Source organism: Pagrus major, chromosome 19 (assembly GCF_040436345.1).
Source record: "Pagrus major chromosome 19, Pma_NU_1.0".
NCBI classification, from domain to species: domain Eukaryota; kingdom Metazoa; phylum Chordata; class Actinopteri; order Spariformes; family Sparidae; genus Pagrus; species Pagrus major.
The window spans coordinates 915692-943607 of NC_133233.1; the positions used below are offsets into that span (position 1 = coordinate 915692).

The following is a 27916-nucleotide window of genomic DNA, read 5'->3' on the forward strand; positions in this document are numbered from 1 at the left end:
ACCACATAACAACAAATCAACTCAAAGTAAAAGTCGGTAAGATAATAAATATGTATATATGTAATATATGACTTACAAATCCAGTAGCATCAAGGCTAGGCTAGGTCACCATCAGTCTTGAAACCCATTTCTTCTTTCAGTTCCACCGAGTGTAAGCTAGTCCAGTATTTATCTGTGTCCGGGCTCTGTTCTATCACTTTCTCTTTTTCTTTTCTTCGCCTCCTCAGACAATACAATAATAACAATACGTTTTTCTACCACTTAACTGAGTTTAGAAACATTATTTTAAGGTCGAAAAACTACCTAGTGTTGCTTTAACACAGATTCGGCAATAATTTAATGGAAATTATTTAAAAATGCCTTTAAGAAATGTGATGACGCTTCCCCTTTAAGGCACTCGTTGCCCGTGTTTATGCATGCTCCGGCCAGAGCTGAGCTGAGCCGAGAGCGAAGGGGGGAGGGGAGAGAAGCAGAGAAATTAACGAGTGAAATAGTTACAAAGACAGTTGGTTTAACGCCTGGAAAATAATACCCATCTACTTGGTGTTTCATGAGGACCATGTTTGAATAAACCACAGCGGTTCTGGTGAGTTTCAGCTCGTTTTATTGATGCTTCGTTGTACTGTTTGCACTTGAATGAGTGACTGGTCTAGCAAAGAGAGCTAGCCTTAGCTAAACTGTTTAGCGGCTAATAGTCTGCGGGTTATCAACCAAAGAGTTTTATTTCATGTAAAAAGATTACATCATTATGTACATTACATTATGATTTAAACTCGCTGTAAAAGGCTATTTCATTTGCATGGACAGAGTAATTTATTTTGTTTATGGCCTGCTGTAAAGGTCAGTTTTTTTTTTTTGCTTGCTCCTGAATGAAGTTTGACTAAAGAGAGACACTCTTCCTCGGTGCGGGAGACAACACGTAGGCACGCGACCGTGGGACACAAGATGGCGAGCCAAACCCACAGACTACATCCCTTAAAGGCATCTTCATCTTCACCTTCATATTCATCGCTTCAATGAGGATTTGCCGGATGGATTACTGGTAAACTGCCAGAGAGGTAGGAGTGTTGTAGATATTTCTTTTGAACTGAACTGAGTTGGAACAATAACTGAACTGAACTTAAACTTATTGAACTTGAACTGAAGTGTTACATGTTTACATTCTGTTTCATAATTGTCAATATTGTGATTTAAGGTGTAATATTGTTTCACTTTATTTGGATTTAGATGCTTTTTGGTGAAAAGGTTTTTCTACTTATGGAATTAATAGAAAAATAAGGAAACCAAAATAGGTGCAACCTATTACCATAAATTGAGATAGTTAGTCACAGACCGGTCTAACATAACAAAATCTCTAATTTAAATCATCCTACCTGGATGAATTATTAAGGAAGAATATTTCTTATTTAGGAAAATAAACCTGAAAAAAGGGAAAGTGAATACCAACCCTAACCCATACCTGCAGGATACCTTAGACACTGTCTGAACACCGTTATGTTTATTGTTCTTGTTTACTTTAAAGTACCGGCTTTAATTTTAAAGAACCTGGTCTCTGGTTTAATTTGTCGCCCCACTCCATCAGAACCTAGAAATGGTCCAGTGGCTTTCAATGATTCTTGGGAATTTGGATAAAACAGGTTTTAATTTTGAAAATAAAAAGTTAGTTAAATTACAAAATCTGAAGGTATATCATTATAGACCAAGGTCTTGGCTGTTCATCAATGTACCGGTGCAACCTCCTCATTTTGTATTTTTTTCATTAAATTGGCGTTTTTCCAGTTATTACTTTGTTTTTGTCAACACTGTCAGACACAATAAAAAGCAAATTAATTTTTATTTATTTGGTCTAATATGTATTTAGAGCTTTTAAATCATTATCTGGCATTCTTAGTACACATATGCTGTTAAATGTTGAATATTCACTTTTGTTCATTTTTTATACTGTTTCACGTGTACTCCTTTTAAAAGATCTAACATCATACAACGTTTACTTACATATCATCAAATATCAAATCATCATAGTAAAAAATAGTCATTACCAGTAGGAATAATATACAATGCATCACTGACATCATCTTAAACTGTCATCTAGTGTCCCCTACTCATAAAATAATACATTATATTCTTCTGTAAACTGTATATTGGACATGAAGAACAGATAACAAATAACAATTGTGAGCACTGTGGCAAACAGTCAATAAGAAACATGTTCAATTAGCAATAGGCTATCATTAATAAAAGTACCCCTTAATAATCATCATAGTAAAAAAGAAATCATTACCAGTAGCAATAAGATAGAATTCATCACTGACCTCATATTTAACTGTCATGTAGTGCCCCCCACTCATAAAATAATATAGATCATATTCTTCTGTAAACTAGACTATAAACTGTATATTGGACGTGAAGAACAGATAAATGAATAACTACGTCTTACAGTCTCTTTTCCATAAACTGAAATGTTTCAAATTACAGAAAGCATTCTGTGTAAATACCACAAAACACATCTGACACAAAAATAATAATAATTCGTGACCTCCTGTGAGTATTCCCTGACTGTTTTACATCACTCCACCACTCATTTAGCTTTATCAGGAAGTATATGGTGTATATGTTTCTCCTCTATGAAATCCATGACTTCAGCAGACAGGTTGTATATCTCCCTCGTCCTGCTTACACGACCTGGTGATGACAGTTCCTCAAGTTTGACCAGAATATGGTCAAATGGTGAAGCACATATCCTTTCCACCTCCTTTTGGATAGAATCGTGTGTTGGGCCCATTAGGGTGGAAAAACTCCACTTCCACATCTTGATGATGAGTCCACAGTGACAGCCTTTGCTAACCACCAGTTCTGGTCATAAATGACCGCAAGCCAATCTCCGCAATGAACTACATCAGCAGATAGATCTGTCACAGTCCCGTCAGGACCACTTTTGGTCAGTTGTTCTTGCTCCGTTGGCTCTTGCTCACTTTCCTCCCGTTCCATTTCCTCCTGCTCACTTTCCTCCTGTTCCGTTTTCTCCATCAACATTGCCAAAGGACCCTTCCTCTTTTGCATTGGTATAGGACCATCATCCTCAACCTGTACTCTGGGTGTGTTGGCAGTCACCTGGAATATTGTTGTGCTGAAACACTCGCACATCTGTGGCTCACTGCAGAAACAGGACAGTGATCTGCAATCGATCTCAGAGTCGTTTCGGTGTGTTGGTGTGACCTGATGGAGTTTCCTTGTTGCAGGTACAGGTTTTAGTGATTGAGAAAGGAGTGCGTCATATGGCTGCATGTCAGCTTCAGTAATGATATAGAGCTTAGTGCTGCAGCGGCTTCTGCCAACCATCTCATGGAAGATTCACAATGTCATTCCCCTGCAGTATAAGGCTGTCTGCAGTCCTTTTCACAGCTCCTCCAATGCCGTCTGGGGCTCCCTTCCCATGTGAGGTGGGGAAGAAGTTCCAGGTTGTTCTCTTGAAACCTAGAGTTGGAGGGACACTGCAGAGGAGAAAAACGTTCTTCTTGTTCTTGTATTGCTTGCTGGGCAGGACTGGTTCCATGTGAGTCCAAATGGCAGAGGCATCTTGTCGCTTGGATTCTGATACTGTGAAAAAGCCTGTCTTCTGTTCTTTTGTATAGTACATGCCAGTGTGCAGGTTGAGCTGTGGGAGGTTCTGACCAAAATGGCATGACTGTACCTCAGAACTATACTTGCACTTCCACACCTCAGAAAAGTCCACGTGCACAATTACTGTGCTATCATTGCACTTCTCGATCATGCTCCTGTACTCTCTGGTCTGGTTCTGAACTGAGCACACGTGTGTTGTTGTTTCTGTCTTCAGTTTGTCTTTATATCGTTGGAGAAGCTCTCCCAGCGTGCCACTGTGCATCGCAAGTCTTGTGTTGAACTGCTGTTTGATCCTGAATTCCTTCCCATTGCTGCCATTCAACATTGGTCTGGTCTTGCTGTGGTGTGGGAAGTGTATGTTTGTGGAGACACCGGGTGCAGGAGCACAGAAGACATGCCTCGCTTGTCTGTGAACAGCAGACAAGTTCAAAACTATCCTCCAGTTTGCTAGACTTGACAACACCATTTTCTCTTAGGACTTCAAGCATCAGCTTAGCATTCTCATGGTACTGACATTGGTGTGTCTTACGATCCAACGGTCTTGGTGCTGTGACATAGAATGGACGTAAGGCACAGAAGGATGAATAACTGAGCTTCACTCTTGGTTCCTTCTTGGTGAACTCCTTGTGGCGGTTCAATACTGTATCAGTCAGAATTAGGGCTGGGCAAAACGATTAATTTTGTAATCGATTAATCTAGCAAATATTTTTTCGATGCATCGATTAATCTAACGATTCCAAAATAAAATTCAAGTAATGAATACAGTAGTGCAATCTGATGCCAGAGATAGCATTTAACAAAAAATAAAATAAATAAAATACTGTCTTTCAATAAGTAAAACTGTTGTGCAAACAAACAAATGTTAACAATAAATAAATAAAATATAAACAGCAGCAGCAGTGGTGTCCTTCTTGAACCAACAAAATATAACATTTACTTTGCTTTCTGCAAAAAAGTGCTCTTAACATACACTCTGCCACTTTTCCCTTAAGAATACTCAGTGAGTGTGTGTGTGTGTGTGTGTGTGTTTAATTCAAGACATGATGTAGTCATGCATTGGAGTGGAGGAATGTTAACATTTCAACATGCTTAGCAGTCAGGCTCGCCCTTTTTTTGGTGACAATGTTTCCAGCAACTGAAAAAAGCCTTTCAGATGGCGTTGATGGCAGGTACAGCCAAATACGATTTGGCTAAAGCAGCCAGTGTGGGGAATCTTGTTGTGTTATCCTTCCACCATTTAAGGGGGTCATTGTCCCTTGCGATAGGCGTTTCCCCAAAATACAACAGTACTTTTTTCCTCATGGTCTCATTGTCCCCATCCTCATCCTGATCCATGACTTCGTTGCTGTCTTCCTCCTCAGAATCTGTGCCCAACAAAGTGTCCAACACAGACCTCTTCTTTGGTGAGGGACTTGCTGAGGCTTCCTGCCCCACAGCTGCCTGCTGTAGCTGTGCTCTCTGCTCCCTTTTGAGATCAAGTGCAACACTCTGTACTCTTACTTGCAGTTTCAGAGCATCCTCTGGAGAAAGGAATTTCAGTTTTTGGAAACGTGGATCAAGGGCAGCAGCAATGAGTGACACATTTTTCCCATCCTCTTGAAATGCAGATACCTTCGGCTGCCACCTTGACAAGATTTCCCCTTCTGCATGGCTCTGGAACAGGTTCACGGCAGCAGAATCAAAGGATCTGTTTTGGGTGGATTTCAGGAGACCTTTCAGCGGGGGGGGGGGGGGGGGGGGGGGAGAGAACAGAAGCTGTGACATAAGATTGTCCACTAAGAAAAACAGTAGCTTGCTCATATGGCTTGAGCACCTCCTTCAGTTCATCCAGAAGAATCCACTGATCATTTTTCAGATCAAGGTAATGTTTCCCACGGTGTGTGACTTCTGGATCTGACAGCGTCGCAACCACTGGCCATCGCTGTTCTAACAGACGTTCAACCATATAGTATGAACTATTCCATCTGACAGCTACATCTTGGATTAGTTTGTGCTCAGCTGTGCCCATTTGTTTTTGTTTCTGCTTAAGTTTGGTGCTAGCTGGCTCACTTTTCCTGATGTGCTTCACGAGGCCCCGTGCAGCTGATAGTGCCTTATCAATCATGGGGTCCTTCATTGCATGGTGTACAACTAGCTGCAGTGTATGCCCAGCACACCGATAAGATGCCACTCCAAACTTCTCTTCGAGGATGCGGAGAGCTGCGACTATGTTACTTGCATTATCATGCACAATGGCAGGGACGTTATGCAAGGAAATGTTGAATTTTTCTGCCACCTTCTCCGCCCAGGAGGCAATGTTTTCTGCAGTGTGTCGCTCTTCAATTGGTAGTGTTGTTAAATTGAAGGAGACAAGATCCCAATTGTCATCAATGAAATGACAAGTTACTCCTAAGTAGGCCTCTGTGACCAGACTAGTCCAAGCATCAGTGGTAAGGGAAATTTTGGATGTGGCCTTTTTTAGTTCGTTCCTTAGTTTCTCCACTGAAGTTTCATACTTTCTCTCCATCATACTTGTAAAATGGCGCCTAGAGGGCAGAGTGTAACCTGATTGAAAAGTGGTTAGCATTTCTTTGAATCCCTCGCCCTCAACCATAGCAAGCGGCCTCATGTCTTTCACAATCATAGATAGGACGCTCTCAGTCAGTACAGCAGCCTCCTGGGGGGTGCAGGGGGTTGTTTTTTTCTTCTGAAAGTGGTCCTCCACACTTTTCTGCTTATTCCTGAAAACATAAATCACACACACAGCACACAGATTAATAAAAATAATTTTAAAAAATATTAATTATATATAAATAATAATAATAATAAGAGGATTTTAATATATCCTAATCATACTGTCTATTGCCATCGTTTAAATCAGCAAGTAATCAAATCCTATGTGTGTAGTTGAGCTGTCACGGCATGACAGTGACCAATTACAAAATGAAAATTACAAAAAAGAAATTACAAAACAACAATCAATGTAGTACAGGACTAATACAGTGCAAAACAAAGCAGGCAGACAGAAAAACAAACAAAAACAAAACAAACAAAAATCAGAAATAAAAACCAACAATACAGAGAGCAGCTTGTATCAGTTTTGAGTTTGAGGTGTGTGGGTGGGTGTGCCTGCATGTGTACGTGGGGGTGTTTGGATGAATGACAGGGTACATTATGATGTTTAAATACGGTATTAAAATGTGACGACTCATTGCGTAATATAATATGTACAACAAAACAAACAAGAAAAGAAAAAAAAGTTGAAAACTTACGGTGTTAGGGTTAGGGGTCATCTGCACAAGCTGCTCCTGGATGCCGCCTTTTGAGGTGCTGGTGCATAGCCGTCGTGCTTTTATGATAGGCCATTTCCATTTTACAAAGCTGACAAACAACAGAGTCGCTCCCTTTTACTGTAAAATAGTCCCATACCTTCGAAATACGTGTTCTTTTTTTGCCGAGTTCAGCATCAGCTGACTCACTGGCGCTGCTGCTGCTACTCGCTGCCGCCATTTTTTGTTTTGGTCGGACAACGCATCGACGTACAGTTTTTGTGTCGACGTATTTTTTGTGTCGGCGTAATCGATGACGTCGACATGTCGCCCCAGTCCTAGTCAGAATCATTCTCTGATGCTTTATTTTCTTGCATGTGATTGTGTCCTGTTTGTCAGTTGTCATTCGTGCTGCATTATGGTAGAAATCCTGAACCTTCTGAGTAATTGCTTGAATGTATGTAGGTTTTTTGTCAGTAGGCCTCCTCTTCCGCAGTGTGTTATATGAGAACCTTGCCTGACAGAGTCAAGTTCTTGTTCTTGTGGGCAGACTTGTTTTGTTTCAATTCATGAATGAGTGTGTTGTGGAACAGCAGAGTTTTCTTGATGGAGGGGTTTTTGAGTTGGCTTCCCCGCAGCAGCTGCTCTGTTTTTTTTCTTGGTGATTCTTGTGTTTTTTTATTCCAAGCTTGTTCTCGTACCCAACGCTTTTTCATTCTGTTCCTATCCTTTGTTACCTCTTGAAGTTTATTTCTAATAGCTTTCATCTCTCTAGAGTATCTCGCTCCTGTTTTCTTTCTTTCCCTTTCTCCTGCTATAGCCTGCCTACTCCGAGCTGGCTCGTGTATGGCATGATCCGCTGGACTGTCTGGGGGAGTTTCTGGGTGATCTGAGCCCTTTCTCTTATGTTCTCTTGATACTTGTTGACTACGTTTCCAAGCCTTTCTCTGACTTCTCTTTTCCCTTTCATTCAAGTCATTGATATTTTTTATCTTCCCTTCCTTCACCCTCTTCTTCCATCTTTGCCTTTCCGTTCTGAGGTATTCCTCCTTTAACTCTGCATCACTGTGTGTTTTCTCTCTACGCTTCTTTTGATATTCCCTGTTTCTTCTCCTTCTCTCCTCCACAGATAGCTGCTGCCTAGCCATAACTTCCTAAAACACATAAAGTCAAAGTTGAGCGTAATGACTATGAAATTGGGGGGAATTACTGTTGGCTCAATAACTACGACGACAACTGTAGGTTTTCATGACTTTACTGCAACCTCAGCACACCAATAACAACGAAAGACTTCCGCATTCCTCCCCCAGAACAAACCTGTAACTTGCACATGCGCAGTGAGAAATAAAGCACATAACAAACTCCCCTTTTCTCTTTAAAGAAAAACAGTGCAAAGAAAATATTTATTTTTCTCCTTTTTTAGTGTTCTTAACAGATAGCCAGGTTTAAAGTTTCAGCTTTAATAACTAAAGTAGAACAGTAAAAAAAACTTTGTTGTTTAGTCCATTTAGCAAATTGTTGCTTGTACAGTCACCTGTGGTGATCTCTGAGTACAGTGTAGCTAGGAAGACTGCACTGTCAATGCCATCTCCAAGTGCCAAAGTCTCTCCAGCTAAAGTGCTCCGAACAACTCTCCTGATCCTTTTTGACTGCCAGCATATAGGCGAGAATCTTCCAACCTCTCCCATAAGCATGATCAGGTGCCCACCTTGAGTGCCTCCATCTGGAAGAATCACTGAACACCACCAGCTTTAGGGAGCTGTCTTTTCCCAAGTACTGAAACCTCAAAGTCACCTCCTCTGACTTCAGTTTTCTGATCAGTTTATTTGCACAGTGCAGAGTCTGAACAGTGGCATGCTTTGTACTTGACGCCAGGATGGATATGTCACACATTCTGTCGGGTCTGCTCTGCCTCGCCACCCGCAATATTTGGCCACTCTTTGACTTAAGCATATCATATTCAGTGTCTGTTAGGGGGGGGCTCTCGTGGGGTCCACATGAATGGGTTGGAGATTTTTTATGTACATCCATTGTTGTACCTGTATTTCATCCTCTACAGAGAGTACCTCCATTCCAATGTAGCTGAAGCTGTTGTGTTCTTCACGTCCAATTTGAAAAGTTGCTTTCAAGTGAGAAATGACTGTCATGGAGAACGTTCTTCCGAACCTCCCCAGATAAAGTCATCCACATGACAAGCAAGGACTCCCATCACATGGTAGGAGTCATCCAACCAGTAGAACACTGCTGGGTAAACTTATGAAACAGTACCTCCCGACTGCTGCATAATGTCCTTTACCCTGTTGTACCAGTACAGAGAAGCATCTGTCAGGCCATAAACACACTTCTTCAACTTCCACACAGTTCCTTTGCTCTGAGCTTCTCGGGGAGGCCGAATGTAGACATCTCGGGTTAACTCTTTACCTTGCAAAAAGGCTGCTTTAATGTCTATGGAGTTCAGCTGCCATTTCTTTTGACATATAACAGCCATGATCATTTTTAGGGACTCTGAAGCACACGTAGTTGAATCTTTTGGTAGCTCCTCAGTGTTCTTTTCCTCAAAGCCTCTTGCAACTAGTCTGGCTTTAGGGACACCACCATCTGGTGTCTCCTTGAGTGTGCACACCCACCTTGTAAAGATGCATTTCTGACTTTCATCTTTCACCTCTTCAAACACATTGTTCTGTTTCCAGTTGCTGAGTTCAGCGTGTTTGGCAGGTATGAAGGCATCATCATTCACAATCAGTACGTCCTCTTTATGGCAGTCTGCACATAACTCAACATGTTCAGATGGACCCAGTTGAAGATTGTCTACTTGTCCTAAGTCCACTGATCCAGTTGTACCAGCAATTTCCTCAGGCTCTGTGTACTGTAAATTGTACCAGTTTTTGTGCGTTCCAGTGGCCTTTCCTGCCCGGCTGAGGATTTTTCCAGTGTGTACTTGGTCACTTCCACTGTCTGTGTATGTAACTACTTGTCCAGTTTTCAGCTTAAGTCCTTCACAAGTAGTATTTGAGTGTGTTGTTGTGTGAGGGGGCTCATTGTTATCCTCAGCATCTTCATCATTTGAGGGTGCCTCTTCCTCACTTTCATTGTCAGTCTTATTTTTATAGAGTCCAGTTTCTGGTAATGTGGCATTTTCAGTTCCCATCAACTGATTATCTCTTTCTCTCAGCATATCTTGCGAGCCATCAACCTTTCGAAGTCTGGATTGAAGTACACGAACATAAGTGCCTCCATGGCGAACAAATATCACCACACCATCTTGGCCGATGACCACACCTGGACCTTTCCACTCTGTAGAATCCACCCGTTTGTAGTAAACCTTATCCTCCGTTTCATATCTGTCATCAGTGGGTCGCACTTGTTTAAGAAGGGCTCTTCGTATCCTCTCAGAGCATTCTGTTTCTGTGAATGCTCTCCTTGTAGCATGTAGTGCTGAGATGTGTTGGGCCATCCAAGTAGCCATGCTAGTCCCTTCTAGAGCTGGGAGCTTATCAGTGAGAACTGACGGCAGATTTGGGTTCTGCCCGAACACTAGCTGGTAGGGACTGTAGCCATGTACATTGTGCATAGAGTTTTTTTGCCATCAGGGCCCAGTCTAGGGCTGTCTTCCAATCACATCCGTTGTCTCTCTTTACTTTCAACAGGATTTCAGTGAGAGTTTGATTATGCCTTTCTAATAGACCGTTGCTCCATGGACTATAAGCTGCAGTCGTTTTCACTTCAAAGTTTTCAGCTACGTCCCTCATTTCCTCATTATTAAATTCACCCCCATTGTCAGTGAACAGTCTGCGTGGAGGACCATGAACACTTATCCAGCAGTGAATAAGGTGCTTCACTATCTCTTTGGGTTTCTTGGTGGTTATAATGCTCCCTGCACTGAATTGTGTGAAGTGGTCAATGGCATGCAGATACCACACTCCTGGCTCTAGCTCATGTAAGTCCATAGCTACAGTTTCATTGTAGGTTGAGGCCATGGGTAAACCTACTGCTGGCTTTGGCTTTGGTTTACTGTATCTAATGCATGTCTCACAGTTCTTTACAATATCCTTCAGGATTGTGGTGCACTCCTCATCAGTATTACCTGAGCAGGTCAGTAGTTTTTTCAGTCTGTCAACTGAGGCATGTCCAAACTGCTTGTGCAGTTTCAATAGAATTTTTTGTTTTTCCTGTTTTGTCATGTTTTCTGTCACAATTAGGATGTCATCTTCATTTTGGATGTCACTTCCATCTGGGGAACTCTCATCCCTCAAGTTCACACAATAATGTCCTGACGATGTCAGTTCAAGTTTCACAGGTTGCTTGAAAATAATGGCTTTGTCATTCTCAATGTCCAAAACTGCACCTGCTCTTTTCAGTGACGTTTTGCTTAAAAGCAAAGGGATATCGGCTGGGACAACTTCTGTCTCAATTTGACATCTAGTCTGTGTTATCACAGCTGGGATTTTCACTTTCTTTGTGGAATGGCCAATTCTCCCATCACCAAACTTGAATGGTCTTGCACTTTTTATGTCCTTCATTTTAAGTAACTCATCCTGTGTTAGTTGACTGACATAATGATCAAGCCATTTTTCGTGTCAATCACAGCAGATCCCAAAGACTCCAACATGAAAATCTCTGTGTTAGACAATGTGTCTTTAGACAATAAAGTAATGTTGCATTCTTCAAACTCTGTTTGTCTTTCATCTTCTGTCAGTTTAGCATGTTCATTTTTGTGGGGGCAGTCCTTTGCCCAGTGATATATGCTTTGGCAGACTGCACATCTCGTTCTCCTGCCGTATCTGTCAAGCGGATTGGTACCTTGAATAGCTGTTTGACGTTGCATATTTGACCTACTTTCTCTTCTGCTGGTAATCTTTGTGTAGTAGGCAGCGTCAGTTGCATCTCCGCTCACCTGCAGTGCATCAGCGCCCCTCTGTGGCGTAGTATCGCCAAAAATCCTCTTCAATGCGGCCTTCATGTTGTCAAACGTGAGGCGTGGACAAGCGGTAAGCGCCTACTGTTTATCTTTAACATTCAGTCCCGCAGTGTCTAGCAGCTTGAATGCTAACATTGCATCCGGGAGCTCCATTTTGAACTGGTGAATTCTGTTGTACCTCCGTTCAAACTCAACAATGTAATCCACTATCGAAACGCCATTGTCTTTCGTTATCCGGTCAAACTCCATGTAAGCCTCGTATTGGCGGTCCTTTTCCTTTCAAAAACACAGAGTCCAGTTTTTTCAGAAGTGTAGTCATTCCATTATCCATTATGTTCAAATCCTCTGCGGCTACTTCCAGCGCGCTGTCCCTCGCTCTTCCCATTAGCGACAAGGCAACCGTCAGGGCCTGCTTCTTCTTATCCAAGTCACTAACCAGTCTCCAGATTTCGACCTCATTTTTCCAGCTTTCGTAAGATTTCTTCTCATCAAACGCTGGCGGAACTTTATAATTACCAGTGGCCATCCTCTACTACCAATGTTGGCTCAATAACTACGACGACAACTGTAGGTTTTCATGACTTTACTGCAACCTCAGCACACCAATAACAATGACAGACTTCCGCATTCCTCCCCCAGAACAAACCTGTAACTTGCACATGCGCAGTGAGAAATAAAGCACATAACAATTACAGTGAATGTTAGATTTGGTTAAATGTTGTCATGCCATTTTCATTTGGCTTTAGTCATTGGAGATGCATAGCCTACAAGGGATATTGTATACTATGTGCTATGTACGTAGGTAGTAGGTGCACTATGTATATCCCAAATGACGTAAGCCAAATGAACATGGCATAATAGTGAATTGAGAGAGAAGGAAGGCACACCTCATCCCCTAGGGTTGGACGATATTGAAGAAATATAGGGGGAATTACATAAATAAAAATATAAAAGAGGTTAATGAAACATTACAGATCAACAATTATATTCTAGCCTCTGTTGAGGACCATTTGGAGGTTTTTGTCACCACCACCGTCAGACAGAAAACCTGACGGTGGTGACAAAAACCTACTCTTTCACATGATATGCATGAGTTGTTCACATTAGCCATCTTGTTTCCCCTCTGTTGCTAGCTACTTCAGACCTCTTCGTAAAAAGTAAACATTTATGTCATAATCTAATCTAATATTTTTTATAAAAAAGAGACGGTGTTGACATGTTATGGTTGTGACAGAAGCAGTGTCCAAAAATATGAACAAGTTTAAGAGAAAATAGCAAACTTACGGGAGCTTGATTGATCTTGAAGCATGCAGTAGAGCTGAAGGTTTGAAAATGGGGTCCTCAGGAATGTAGTTGACCTTGTAGTTGCCTGATTTTATTGCTTTTTATAAATATCTGACAGTGGTGACGAATATGTGGGACACATTTTGAGCAACCACAAAATAATAGTAAATATTGTTCAAAACTCACTGTTCGTACATATTACAATGTACTCTGTCATGTGGTAAAGATATTATTCTTTTTTAATCAAGTTGAAATGATTCTCCTATCCGAGGACAACTGATTTTGTAGGCAATGGGCCAGCATATAATCATTAAATTAATAAAAATTAAAAATAAACCTATAAAAGAACCTTACATATGTGCAAAGGACCCCCTGATTATAACCTTGATTCTTTTTATTCATGAAAATGTTATTAATTTCCAACAAAATTAGCACTTTTCTTAGTGGGGCATGTTTTTGCCAAGTTTCAAGAATCGGTGCTTTAATAGTGTGTCTGGCGGACACTAGTGCTACACACCTCTACTTACTTACCTTAAAAAGTTAACAACAATTCATAATTACCTTAAAAACTCTAAATTTATCTAAATTCATATGGAGATTATAACATTGGAGGAAAGGGGGAGGGACAAATGAAGTGAAAAGGACAATCTAAGAAGAAACCACTAAAGCTTAAGGGACACAAAATCGGGAGGTAATAAAAGGAGGCTTGTAGGAGAGAGAGCTCACTTCTGCTCTGACCACAGGAAGAGAAGCACCTCAGTCAGCCAGTCAAGAACAGCCAACTTGTTTTCTTTTTAGTGCGCCTTGGCTTGAGGAAGTGCTACAGGTCAAAACGTCACCCTTGGCACACGCTTTTTTCATTTATATACTTAAAAACAATTTAATTTCTTTTCATTTTACACACACATTTATTTTTTTCAATTCATAGATCATTTTAGTTAGTTAAAAAATACATAAATGTATTTTCATTTCGTAGACGACAATAATAATAATAATAATAATAAAATATTTCAATAACTATAATTACATAAATACACAGCTCCAAAACAAAACAATGGATGGGGGTTGGACAGAGGTACGCTACGGCAGGAGGCGCCAGCGCGACCGTCAACCCAGTTGGGACAAAGTGATTGAGGCTTCAAGTGGGAAGGACCGTGCACCTCCCGTTAGTGATGGGACTTCCGGCTGTTTTAAAAGAGCCTGTTCTTATGGCTCGGCTCACTAAAAGAGCCGGCTCTTTCAGCTCCCAAGTGGCTCCTCCGATTTTTTTGTTGCTTCAATTAATTGATTACAAAAAATAATGTAAAATTATGTGTAAATTTTATTACTAATGTACAAATATTCATTATTTATATGGCTTATTATACTCAACAGAGTGCTACAAAAAATAAATTTTAAAGTACATAGCCTTTTACACAAACTATCTTTATAGAGCTCTGGGTTGTGGTGGTGTAGTGTAGACACTGGGTAACCAATAAGTGGAATTTATCCAGGGTTATGGTAGCAGTTTACTACCTATCCAGTTTTATTCACAATTTTCAATTTCTGAACTGAAATGCTACAAATGCTGGAAGTGGAAACCATAGAAATATACATAACCATCAACATACAACCACAACTGTATGACCTTAACTCTGCATCAATAGATTAAAATAAAAATAAAACACAAATGTATTTCCCTCTTTCTTTCTTTGTGAAAACAAATGATTGTTTACATTCTCTATAAACAATGAAATTATTATTTTTACTCTTTACAAAGGCACCGGACAAGATGCTCCTTGTCTGTTTGAATTGGGAGTCCCTTTCTCAACCCCTGAGAACAATTCAATACCGGACGGTCTTCAATTCAAAATGAAAGCTGGGTTACAACTGCAGCAGCAGCAACAGATGCAGCAGACACACTGGCACTTTCATTAGTAGAAGGTTCTCTTCCAACTGCACCGATGAATGTACAGTTCTAATGTGCCTGTGCAGGTTATTTGTAGAGCCTGCTCGATATGAGATTTTAGCCTTGCATACTCTACACTCAATTTTATTGCGTCTCCTGCCGTCACTCATTTTCTCACCTTTCCAGCGTGTTGTCTCTGTAGTGGCTGTTCTCTCTCTCACGCACGCGTCTCCCTCCCTCCTGTTTCTCTCTGTCTGTGTGTGCTGTGTCTGTAACCCCCGCCCCTCCCCCCCGCTCAGTGCGGACACATAGACGCCACCACACATCATGTAGTTGACCACTCACGTGCGGCTTAAACAGAACACCTTACAAAGTTAGAACAACAATTCATACTTACCATAAAAGTTGAAAACAACAATTCATACTTACCTTAAAAAGTTAGAACCACAATTCATACTTACCATAAAAGTGAAAATCAACAATTCATACTTGCCTTAAAAAATTAGAACAACAATTCATACTAACGATAAAAGTTAAAAACAACAATTCATACTTGCCTTAAAAACTTAAAACAACAATTCATACTTACCTTAACCCTCGTGTAGACTTGGGGTTCTGACCCCAAGTTAAATCTTTTCCCGTCAAAATTTGTTTTTTATTCATCAAATGGTCTGAAAATAATGGATGTTGTCCGATACTATGCTCTTCATGATTTAAATAAATTTGAAATAATTTGATTGAATTATTGTTCAATAAAATTACTTGTCCTTAACAATTGTCCTCTGGGGTCAATAAGACCCTGCAGCACAAAGTGGTGCGATGGAGCAAATTGTCACACCATACTGCTTTCCAAAACATCTTTGATCTTGGATGTTTGATGTGTGGGGTCAAGCAACGGTTATGACAACAACAAAAAAGGTCTTCTCTCACAGGTGTTGGAGCATTTCACATTTTAGTCTGAGAGAGACAGGCAGCACAATGAGGAGGCAGAGGCGGGTCAGTGACAAATAAGGGTTTGCATTATGAGCAATTCAAAAATGTTTTAAAAGCTTGCATCAGATTTGCTAAAATATATATTTTGTATTTATGTTGGTTTCATGTAATTTGAAATAGCATTTGAATTATTTTTTACGAAAGGTAAGACTGATTGCTCCTGAAAATGTCAAGTGGTGTAACCACAACAAAGGAGAAATATTAAATATTTATTTCCACCTAGAGTGTATGCAAGTGTACTACTTGTAATATAGAGCAGGACAAATGCTGAAAACACTTTGTTTTCTAAATAATATTTGACAAATTATGTATAAACTGTTAAAAAACATGTTAATACATTGCAATAGAGGATTACATCTTATTCCACATGAATTTTCCTGAATATTATAATATTTTTATGAAAAATACTGGTTACACCAATTGAAACAAACCAGTTTATTATTTTCAATGAAGAAAAAAACATCAAGATTAATTCATTTTTACAAATTAAACATCCAAAAATCATGTGGACTTGTTATTTTATGAATTAATTTAAAAAACAAACTTCAAAAAATCATGTGAACTCATGTTTTGACTGCAATGAATAAGTGTAAAAACATGTCAAAAGTTGTGTGTGTGAGGTGGTGCTGCAAGGGATAGAGAGAGAGGGAGAATTGTGTGTTTAGGGCTGTGTGTGTGCTGGGAAATGTTTCCAGTCCTCTGTCATGAGTTTTGAATGACGTGAGTTCAAATGTTCTGGCTCAGAGATTATGTGCAGCACATTAGACTCATAATAGAATACGATGTCAGGTGGATGAGGCCAGGTGAAGACATTCTTCCCACCCAGAGGGTTGCATGCAGCTCACTTCCACTTCTTCACCCACCACCTGGATGACCTGTCCCACGAAAGGCTTACTTTCATATCTGTCCAGAATGAACTTGCCTTTAAGATCCTGCTGTAAGTTGGTAGATGTTGAGGGGAGGTCTTCTGATTGCAGGTTGCGGAGATCTACTGCAGTTGGATCATAGTGCTTGCAGATATCAGGTCTTGCACAGAAACATGAAATTTCCCTCCACTGAATCGCAGCTGGCTCTTCAGAGGTCACTTGGTGAATTTTCAGTGTACCTTTTTACGGCTGGGACATTTGTTGGGACTCGTCGTACTTGGCAATGGCTTCCTCGGATATCCAAAAGTACTTGATGCTTGAGGGCTGATCCTTCAGGAAGTTGTAAAGTTCCTCAGCTGTCTGCAAGTCAGTGCCTCTTTGGACTGCTGTGTCTGCAGTACGCTTGACAGCCCCTCCCACTCCATCAGGAGCTCCTTTCCCATGCGATTTCTCACTGAAATTCCAAGTGACCCTTTGAAACTCACTCAGAAAAGGCACTGTGCTGAGAAAAAAAAAGTTTTTCTTGTTCCTGTATTGGGTCACTGGTCCATCACTTGCCTATGGCATCCTTCAATACAGGCTCCATGTGAGCCTACATGAATGCAGACTTCTGAGGTGTCTCATGGCTGTTGAATTGTACAGTGCATGGAGGTCCTTGAGAGAGTGCAGCAGTACCCTCCTTTGCTGCTTGATTTTATTTTTAGTTATTGTATCCTTTTTGCGTGATGACATGCGACTATTCTCATCCTTACAGAGAAAGCTGGCCACTTCCTCTCTTTTCATTTGTGAGGCTTTCTTTTTGTTTTTCATTTTGTTCTTTTCACTGACCATTTTCTTTTTTTTCTGTTCCCTTTTAACTTTGCGACGTTCAGACCTCAGCTTTTCCCTCTCTTTCAGCACTGAGCTATAATATTTGTTCTTTCTTTCCTTTCCTTTCCTTGCAGGGGTTGAGTATGCTTGCGGTCTCTCTACAACTGGCTGCTCATAGTCATGATCGTCCAGATGATTATGCATAGGCTCTGGATTGTCGAGATGCTGAATTTGCTCATCTGACGTGTCCATAGATTGTGGGGTTAAGTTGAGAACATCAGCAAGCACCCTTTTCTGTTCTCTGTAGTCTCGCTGGTAATTTCTCCACTCTTCCCTCAACTTCTCCTGCTTTGTTTTGGAAAGCTCAGCTGCTGGAGTACTTTTAGTCTTTCTCTCTCTTTTTCTCCTTTGATAACTAAATGGTAAAATAGAAAAATAAAAGCAATTAGCCTAAATCACTATATTACTGACTTTAACCTGATATTCTTTCACAGTATTTAAAGTGTGTGTGTGTGTGTGTGTGTGTGTGTGTGTGTGTGTGTGTGTAAAACCACCTTTCGCGCCTTTTGGCAAGGTAATTGGCCCTTGCAGCAGGATATGCACTGACTCGTGCTCTGTGACGAGCATCTTTTTCTTTGCTTGATAATGGCATCTATTGGGGGAAAAGAGGCTCTATTATATTGCAATAATTATGAAACAATAGAAAGTTAATAAATGTAATTTTACAGATCTACATTTTAATCTTTGACTAACATTTCTCATATTGGAGTTTTAAGTCTTTTTAAAGCTGCTGTTCATGTTCAACATTGTCACTGTTCACCCACTTCATTCTGCTATATTATGAAATTACATATATTGCACTATATATTGCTTAAAATTGTAAGTGAATGGAATACAAATATATATTAAAGCTAAACATTTAAAAAAATATCAAAGCCATGCAAAATAATGATTTTATCCTAACCTTCCAGAGCTTTGATAATAAAGTTGTGGATAAATCACCACTTCGTCAAGAGAAATATAACACGCAACACTTAAACATAGTTCCACATAGTAAGTTAGTTCATATTACATCTTTAATCAGCATCATAAACTACTGATATTTGACAAAATCGGCCTCTAACCAAAAGGAATGTAATAAAAGTCAGATGGTGAAACCGGTTACACCATTTGACATTTCAATTTAAATTCAAATTTAACAGGCATTATGATGGACACCTATGTAAGCACATGGCCTTGGTGTGAAGATTTCAAACACATTTTTTTAAATAAATACTTATTTTTACAATTATTATGAATGATAAATGTTTTCCTGGGGTCATACCATTTGACATGTAACCCTAAGCACACCTGACCATACCCTAAAAATGTCAAATTATCAAGATTTCCAAGAGAGTTACTAACCTCGTCATGCAGCAGTTAGGCTAATCAGGGGTCCTTCTCTGTGATATAATTTCCTGTCACATGGTCTTCTTGCACAAATTAACAAAATGGCTCCTTAAATGTTGGTTACACCACCTTGACACTTTAGGAAGTTGACTTTAGAGACACAATTCCCCAAATTAATTATAATATTCAGAACAATGGTGTTCCATGTATTTTATTCATTATTAAACAACACAAATGTAAGATTATGCCAAACTAGTTGATAGGGTGTTTTATTGAGAATTTCACCTTTTCTGAACAAGTTTAACTATTTGATACAAAGTTTTTATGGTTACACCACATTGACATTTTTGCCATTATCTGCTGAATATTCTCTGAAAATTGATTTAAATCCAGAAATTTTAGATGAGGTCTTCAAAAAGAGAATGTATGCGAGTAATTTGTAAGTTTATTTTCTAATTTAAACCTTTTATAAATTCAACTGAACCATAAGAACACAAAAAAATTGCGTCACGTCATTGACCCACGCGCTATACTGCACAGGAGGCTTGTGAGCTCATTTTTAACCATGTTGTGGAAAAGAATGACCAGGAGGACAATGCTGAACATAATGAGGAGGAAGAATCAACTGATGAGAAGGATTCAGGGTCAGAAGAGGGGAGGAGGGAAACCTTGGAACGATTATAGGCTCAAAACTCACATTTGAAACTAACTGTGAAGCTGTGTGTATAAAAAGGGCATCAGTGCCTGTTCTGTTGGAGGAAACTGAGTCGCTTCCACATTGACAAATCCATCATGACTCTCTTTTACCATGCTTTTATTGAATCCGTTTTATTATTTGCACTAGCAGCCTGGTTTGGGAACCTCTCTTTGAAAAATAAAAGCTCACTCAACCAAATAGTAAAGTGGTCTAGCAGGCTGATTGGTGAGCCACAACTCAACGTGGAGACCTTGCATACAAAACAGCTACAGCGCATATGTGGTTCAATTTTAAATGACAGTTCCCATCCATTGCACACTGAGTTTCAGCTTCTCCCCTCTGAGCGCAGGTTTACAATCCCTAGGTGTAGAACAAAAACACGCAAAAACAGTTTTGTCCCTGCAGCCATTACACTGAGGAATAAGTCATAGCTATATTTTGCACAGGTGATTATTTATTGCTGCTTTTATTTATTTACTCATTGCTGTATTTATTTCATTTACTTACTTATTTTCTTTTTACTATTAGTATTGTAGTTCACTTCAATATCTTAGTATGATCTGGACCTGTAAGAACTTTATAATTTGCCATTTTTTTTATTTCCACTGTCCTAAGTTGGATGATGCGTAGGGATGTAACGGTTACCGGTGTCACGGTAAACCATGGTAACATTCCCGACGGTGAAGGTTACCGTTTAAGTTTTAATTACCATGGTAACCGCCGCGGTCGATAACCACGGTGTGGAAAACTCGCGAGATACTTTATCCAAGTCTCCCTACGCAGGCGCAGCGTGCAACGTGCGCTTGTTATGTAGTGAAGAAGACATGGCGGAGGGAGGACGTGATAGTAGCGGCATTTTTCCGCCTTCAAAGAGAACCAAATCTGAAGTCTGGGCGTATTTTGGTTATTATAAGAATGCTCAGGGACAGCTGGTCGAGGATGGCAGCCCTATCTGCAGGAGCTGCAAGAAGAAAGTTGTTGCGAGGGGCAGTAACACGTCCAATTTACTTACTCATTTGCGCGACCATCACCCTCAACTGTTAAGTGAATGCAAGGTAAATTAACCTTAAGCTCAGGTGCATGATGTGTGTGTATGTTGAATTTTCTCTGTCTAATTTGCTGTCACTAATGCAAACTGACCAGATAGTGGTATAACTGAACGAAGTTGATCCGTGATTTGGCACGTTATCTGAACCTCTTATTAATTGTAGATTTCACTTTTTAAAGTCGACCTAATAATTCCCCAAATATTGATGCAGAGCTGCAGTGAGGAGGATTTGAGACAAACACGTACTGGGTGGACTGAGTTAGTGAATGCAAACTGACTGAGATGACTGACTTTCATCTCAGCTCCGTTCACCGGAGCAGCGTCTACCTGTGGCTCAGCAGCCATTAGACCAATCAGATTGACCGAGTCCATTGACAACAGACGAGCAAGCAGACAGAGACAGACAGCCAATATATATAAGTAATATCAGAAATATATAATAGGCCCTACTTGTGGATTATTTGTAGAATAGACTATATATAAAGAATAATCTAAAATGGTGAATATAACAAGTGTCTAGATAGAGATAAGAGCCAAAATAGTGTTCATAATTAATTTAACAATAATCCTTTTTGTTTTGATCTAAAAAAATATCCAACCTGTTTCTCACAAAAGTGATATGATCTAGATTGTGAGTTTTGTGATCTGTTGGTTGCACCCTTAGTATTAAGTAACAATGACAGTAATAATTAATAATGACATTTTCTATTCATTTTTTTCACAGAGAGGGTCTGCTGGCCAATCGAGTGCTACTGCCAGTACATCTCATTCTACCTCTGTAACGCAGACATTACAGGACGCGTTTCAAAAACAGGCTGCTTATACCCTAAGCCTTTTGATATATAATAAATCTATTTAAATATAAATCTTGGTGAAATTATTTCAATTTATCAGTGTATCAGTGTTTTTTCAACATTTTGAAGACATTTTAAAAATACCGCGGTATACCGATAACCGTGATAATTTTGGTCACTATAACTGTGGTGTGAAATTTTCATACCGTTACATGCGTGATATGTGCCTCTATGTTTTTTCCATATGTGTGTACGAGGACTCTACTGCAAACAAAATCTACCTCTGGGTACAAATAAAGTAACTTGAACTTGAAATAATGATGAGGTGATTGATCCAACATACGGACCACATGCTACTTCTTCCTCTGAAGAAGCCCCCACATCGCCTGCTGCAGAAAGGGAAGAAGGGTATGAAGTGAAGGAAAATGATGAACATGATGATGAGGTAGAATCTGAAGCTGAAATGGAAGAAGCGTCAGAAGTGGAGGAATGCACTTACGATGATGAAGAGAAGATGAAAATCAACTGATGAGGAAGAATCTGAGGAAAAGGACCAAGCTGAGATAGAAGAATATTTCCAGTCAAAGGATGAAACATTGATCTGGTCTTCCATCCCTCCCAGTGACGAACGACGCATGTTGACAGCAGAGAGAGAGACAAACCACCATGGTCCAACCGCATATGCAAGGTTTCGTATTGATGACATAAAGTCCACTTTTGACATGTTTCTGCCCAAGCCTATTGAACATGAGAAACGAGGAGGGGCAACGTGTGTATGGCAACAAGTGGAGAAAGATGGATCGAATGGTCCTGCAGGCATATGTGGGTATGTTGATTCTCGCTGGTGTGTACCGATCCAGTTAAGAAGCTACAGCTAGTATATTGCAAGCCCAGTCTGGCATGGAAATTTTCCGTGCTACCATTTTCATAAAATCTCAAGAGCGATTCGATTTGATGATAATCACACAAGAGAAGATCGCCGTGCACGAGACAAACTTGCTCCCGTTCGAGACGTATGGGACCAAGTGGGTGTCGCTCTTGCCGTTGATGTACGATCCATGCACTGATGTGACTGGATGAGCGCCTGGTCCCCTTCAGATGTCGCTGTCCATTCAAACAGTACATCCCGAGTAAACCAGGGCTAAAAATATGGGCAGCAGGCCGTGCCAGGTTAGGGTTAGGTTAAAAGGCCAGGTTAAAAGGCCAAAAATCATCGAAGATTACAATCACAACAAAGGGGGTGTCGATAACCTTGACAAGGTAATACACATTTATTATTCATAATATTTATAATATATATGGAAAGGAGTAATGCATTGAATTTGTGTGTAGGGAAAAAAACTTCCTTTCCTGAATATGTGCTCGGGCGACAACTGGTGATACCTCACATCAAGCGACGCAAGGTCAGCATTAAGCTACATTTCTGTTGCTCTTCCTTCTCCCTATTCTGAAAAGTTAGTTTTGAAAAGTTAAATGTTTTGGAAATGAATGTTGACATGTTTTATATGTCAGGTAATGAGTTGGAATAAAGTTGACTAAAAAGTTGAAACACAGAGGTGGGTGATAATTTATACTTTGTTTCATAAACAGTCAAACCAGACGGGGTCATTTTTGACCCGGGAGGACAACAGGTGTGATTATTTGCTGCCATTAAAAAAATTGAAGTGGTTTAAAAACAGCGTCCTAACTCTACTTTGACATATACCAGTCTGATGATCTATCAACACACGTGACGCGTTAACTATAGTCAGAATAATTGATGATTTTATTTATTTTTACTCAAAAACAAGGTAAAAGTTCATTTAAACGAGGTCTTACAGGCCTTAAATTTCAAATGGAATAAAGAAATTGTGTTAATGTGTTTGAATGAAGTTGTAATTAAAGGTGTAACACAGTATTGGGTAAAGTATCCACTTTATATACTTTAAATAACAGTCAAACCAGACGGGGTCTGTCAAATAGTTAAAAATGATATAAAGTCAAAATAATTGTTTCATTTTAATTTCACTCAAAAACAGGGTATACTTTTATGTAAACAAGTTATATTGGCCCTAAATTCCAAAACAAAGGGAAAAATTTGTGGTAATGGGTTGGACTGAAGTAAGACGAAAGGTGTAACACAGAATTGATTGACAATTTATACTATATGCTTTAAATAACAGTCAAACCAGACGGGGTCATTTTTGACCCCAGAGGACAAAAGGTGTATGGCAATTGGGAGGATTGAACAAGGGTTAAAAAATTAAAACAACAATTTATGCTTACCTTAAAAAGTTAGTCTTAAATTAGATCATTTCATAAATACATAAATTCATACTTACTTTAAAAACCTACATTCAGATTATTTCATGTACAAAAAGTTTAAATCCGTAGGGGAACTATAGTATTGCTCCGTAACGTCGAAAGGGGGAGGGACCATTGAAACACAAGAGTAGAGGGGTATGAAATGATACGCTCAGGAGAAGGATCTCACCTTTGCTCAGACCACTGAAAGGGAAGCATCTCTCCACAAGTCAGTCAGACAATTAGCATTTGTTTGCAAGCCTGAAGAAAACCCAGACAGGGTCGAAACAATGGGTTATTCTTATTGTTATCTTTTATTGCTTGCTTTTATTGTGCTGGGACCTGAGTACATGTTTCGTTCTATCATGTGCAAACGTGAATTGAATGACAATAAACAAACCTTTGAACCTTTTGAGCTCTCCATCTTAAAATGGAACATTCTAGCTTCATACTTACATTAAGTAACTAACAATGAGTGATAAACGGGTTATTCAACCTTTGATTCAACAACTGAAATCTTTTACAGCAAAACTAAACATCTTTCTTTTTATCAAAAATGATATAAAATAATAAGAGCAGCTCTACATCAGATTCTTGAGTGGTCCACAACCCCTTGTTTTGTAAATAGTAGAAAATAAGTAAACAAATTAGTTGTGTTACCTCTCGTTGTGGCAACAGATGCAAGGCACTGTCGACACAGAACACGTGTTTGGTCAATATCATCCTTCTTGTAGCCGAAATAATTCCAGATAACTGACGTCGCTTTTCTTTTTGGCACCAAGTCTTCCTTTTTGGTGATTTTCTCTTGTTCGTTGCTCATTTTTTAATGTTGTTACAAGCGACTCACTCCATGTGCATGGGCGTGGTCTGCTGAGGCACACTGAATAAGAACTAATGTGATTGGTGGATCGCTGCACATGCAGAGTCCGCATGTACAGCGTGTGTCAGGTACCCTTGGAATTAGATGAGTTCATTTGCTTCCTACATCGCGATGACGATGCTCAAACGATATATTGTGCAGCTCTACCAAACAGTGTCTTGGAAGGAGAAGTGGGATCATGTAGACATAATGTACTGACATTGTGGGTTAAATGTTCCCAGGGCCCATCCATTAACACTGTTAAAAGGCACGTTGAAAAACAGGAACCTCTGAGGAAGATAATGATGCTCCAGGGGGCCCGTAGTCCTCAGGTTAAGAACTGTTGAACTTACAGTCTGAATTACACAGATGGATGCAATGGGACAAAGAAACTTGAATTCAGCCTCCCACAGTTCTCCAGATATTCAGACCCTGGACCCAACTTTAAGTACAGCTTTTGGTTATTCTACCAACCTTGAACATGTTGTTGCTGGGGTAGATATTGTCTTTTAATAGCTTTTGGACTCTGTACAGGAACCTCATATCATTGATAACACTGATGCTCAATAGATGGGTACCATCCATGTTTGGGGTGGTTTTAATCAACTGCCCTGTCCTAGGTTGTGGCTCCTGGCTATGTAAAAGCTGGCAAGAAGTTGTAAAGGAAAGCAGCAGAGCTAACAGGCTGAGGTGGGGAAAACGCAATACAATCAACAAAGGACTAGATTTGGATCAACTTCATTTGTCTGAATCAACCCCAATACTGGTCTTTCAGTTTTACTCAAGACATGTCTAATTTACTGTAGTACTGTGGTATGACTGTTACTTAATGGAGATTGTTGTAATTTGTTTTCCTCTGGGTTTTTTCAGAGTCAGGTTATATCCACTCAGGGAGAAGAGAACAAGAGCCCAATGCCTGATGCACTCTATAGTGATGCAGCAGTACAGTAGGACCCTATGACCCCTCCACAAGCCTTTTACCACCAGTCACCAGAAATGGAAAAAGGTAAAGTTTTAACATCAAACTTAGTTACTGTGCCCTCTTCCAAGGTTGTATTAATTTATTTCATGGTGCTGCATTGTGACAGGCAGTGTGTGCACGAGAGATTGAGATTCTCCTCTGAAAATTCTGACACCACACTCAATACAGTGAAATTCAATGAAATCAGAATTATTGCTTTAGTAATATTTGGCCTATGTATGTATATATTTATGTAGCACTTTTGTTTCTATTCTTTCTACCAGTTACTACTTATTTTATTGTAGCCTACAACAGAGTTAGGAAGTCCCTATAACAGATATATTCCTGTGTTGCAGAAGAACCTCAGCGATATTGATGAAAAATGACGGGCTCTGACTGCCATTGTTTTACATACATTCAAACTAAAACTTACATAAATATTAATATAAATGATGCTGGAGAAGCCACATCATCTGCCTTTGTCTGCATGTTTGTATTGCAGTGTAAATACAGCAATATTATCTGGAGAAACCATCTTTGTGTTCATTGAGAAATTCTTAATGCCTGTTACTAACCCAACATCTTCCCTTTCCCACCATTTTATACTTTCTCTTCCCCTCTTACTCTCTGTAGGTATTTGGAGCTGTAGGGCCTGGACCTGTACAAACCACCCTCTGTCCCATGATTCTGCTCAACACCATCTGTAATATTGTCATTATTGTTGTTGTATCATTAGTATCATTGACATTGTCATTGTTTATTTCCTCCATCTTGCATCTAGTGGAATGTGCTTTGCCACTCTCTCTCCCTCCCTCTCTCTAACCTGTATTTTGATTTGACGCTATATAAATAAAATTGAATTGAAACATTGGAATTCTTAATCTGTGTGATGGAAGATCTGAACATGTAAATAAAGATGTAATAAACAGAAAGACACACAATTACTGCTTTTGAACACAAAGTGTAATACTTTTTAATGATAAAACAGGTAACGTGGGTTCCACACAAACTTCTTACTTCCAAATAAATAATGTGAGGTAGACAATGTAGACGAGCAGTAGACTTAACACCACGACAAAACAGACCACGAGGAAAATAGTCATGGAGTTCTTTCCACAGCAGCACTACAAAGGAGGCAAAGGTAATCTGTCAGTCACTCTGGCCACTGTAATTCAGATTCTGTAGTCATGACCATTTTCTAGTGCAGCCACTTACCCCTGTCTTCAACACAATAATAGGTGCTTGCACTTGTCCCATCAGATGTTGTCCAGCCTCATAGGGGGGTGAGTGTTCATTATGAATGGGCTAGAATAGAAAATGGAGTTTATAAGTTAGATATTGTATTATGTTAATACTTTATATCATAGCTCACTTTTACAAGAGTACCAGGAAACATGTAAGGATGTATGTTATACAGGGTAATTACAGTCTCGGTGGTTTTGCTCATGAATTGGCAAGAGTAGAGTATGAAGTGTACAAGTTCAACATTAAATGAAGACAGCACACCTACATGAACACAAGAAAGTAAAGACCTATTTTTCACAGGGTGACTAATGGTAGCCATTATCATTGTGGTCCACCGGAATGAGGATTTGTTCCACGCAGGTTGGTTGCATGGTGGTGTAGACTCTAAATAAAAACAAAACTGTTTACGTCAAACCAATCCCTGAAATTCCACACGTTAGAAACATTTTTGGCCTGTCACATACAGCGTTGTAAATTTTTCTTCCGGTCCACACAGGTGGCTGGTTAATACAAACAAAGGAGCATAATTAAAAACATGTCTTGATAGCATTAATGATTATCCAGTCATTGTGTGTGTGTGGAAGCACAGTATTGTGTGTTCACAGGTGTCTATACCTCAATGTCCTTGATGTCTGTAAGGTACACCTGTCTTGGAGTCAGCCTTCACAAGAAGTATTGTATTTTAATTGTTTGCTATTACCCTGCCAGAGCACTACACTCTCAGGATGCAGGCTTACTTGTGGTTCCCACAGTCTCTAAAAGTAGAATGGGAGGCAGAGCCTTCAGCTATCAGGCTCCTCTACTGTGTAACCAACTTCCAGTCTTGGTCCATGAGGCAGACACCCTCTCTCTGTTTAAGAGTAGACTTTTTGACAAAGCTTACTGTTAGGGTTGGCTCAGCTGAACCCTGAACCATCCCTTAGCTATGCTGCTATAGGCCTAGACTGCTGGGGGATGTCCCATGATGCACTGAGCTTCTATTTCTTTCATTCCCTCTTCATCTGTACACATG

At 39.8% G+C, this 27916-nt stretch overlaps 1 long non-coding RNA gene across 1 annotated transcript; it reads left to right on the top strand.

The window, feature by feature from the left end:
• Nucleotides 1–481: 481 nt before the first annotated feature.
• Nucleotides 482–26525, top strand: LOC141014738 (uncharacterized). Its single transcript, XR_012180513.1, has 4 exons — nt 482–586; nt 841–1058; nt 25569–25704; nt 26293–26525. It is a non-coding gene; the product is annotated as an uncharacterized lncRNA (long non-coding RNA).
• Nucleotides 26526–27916: the final 1391 nt, after the last annotated feature.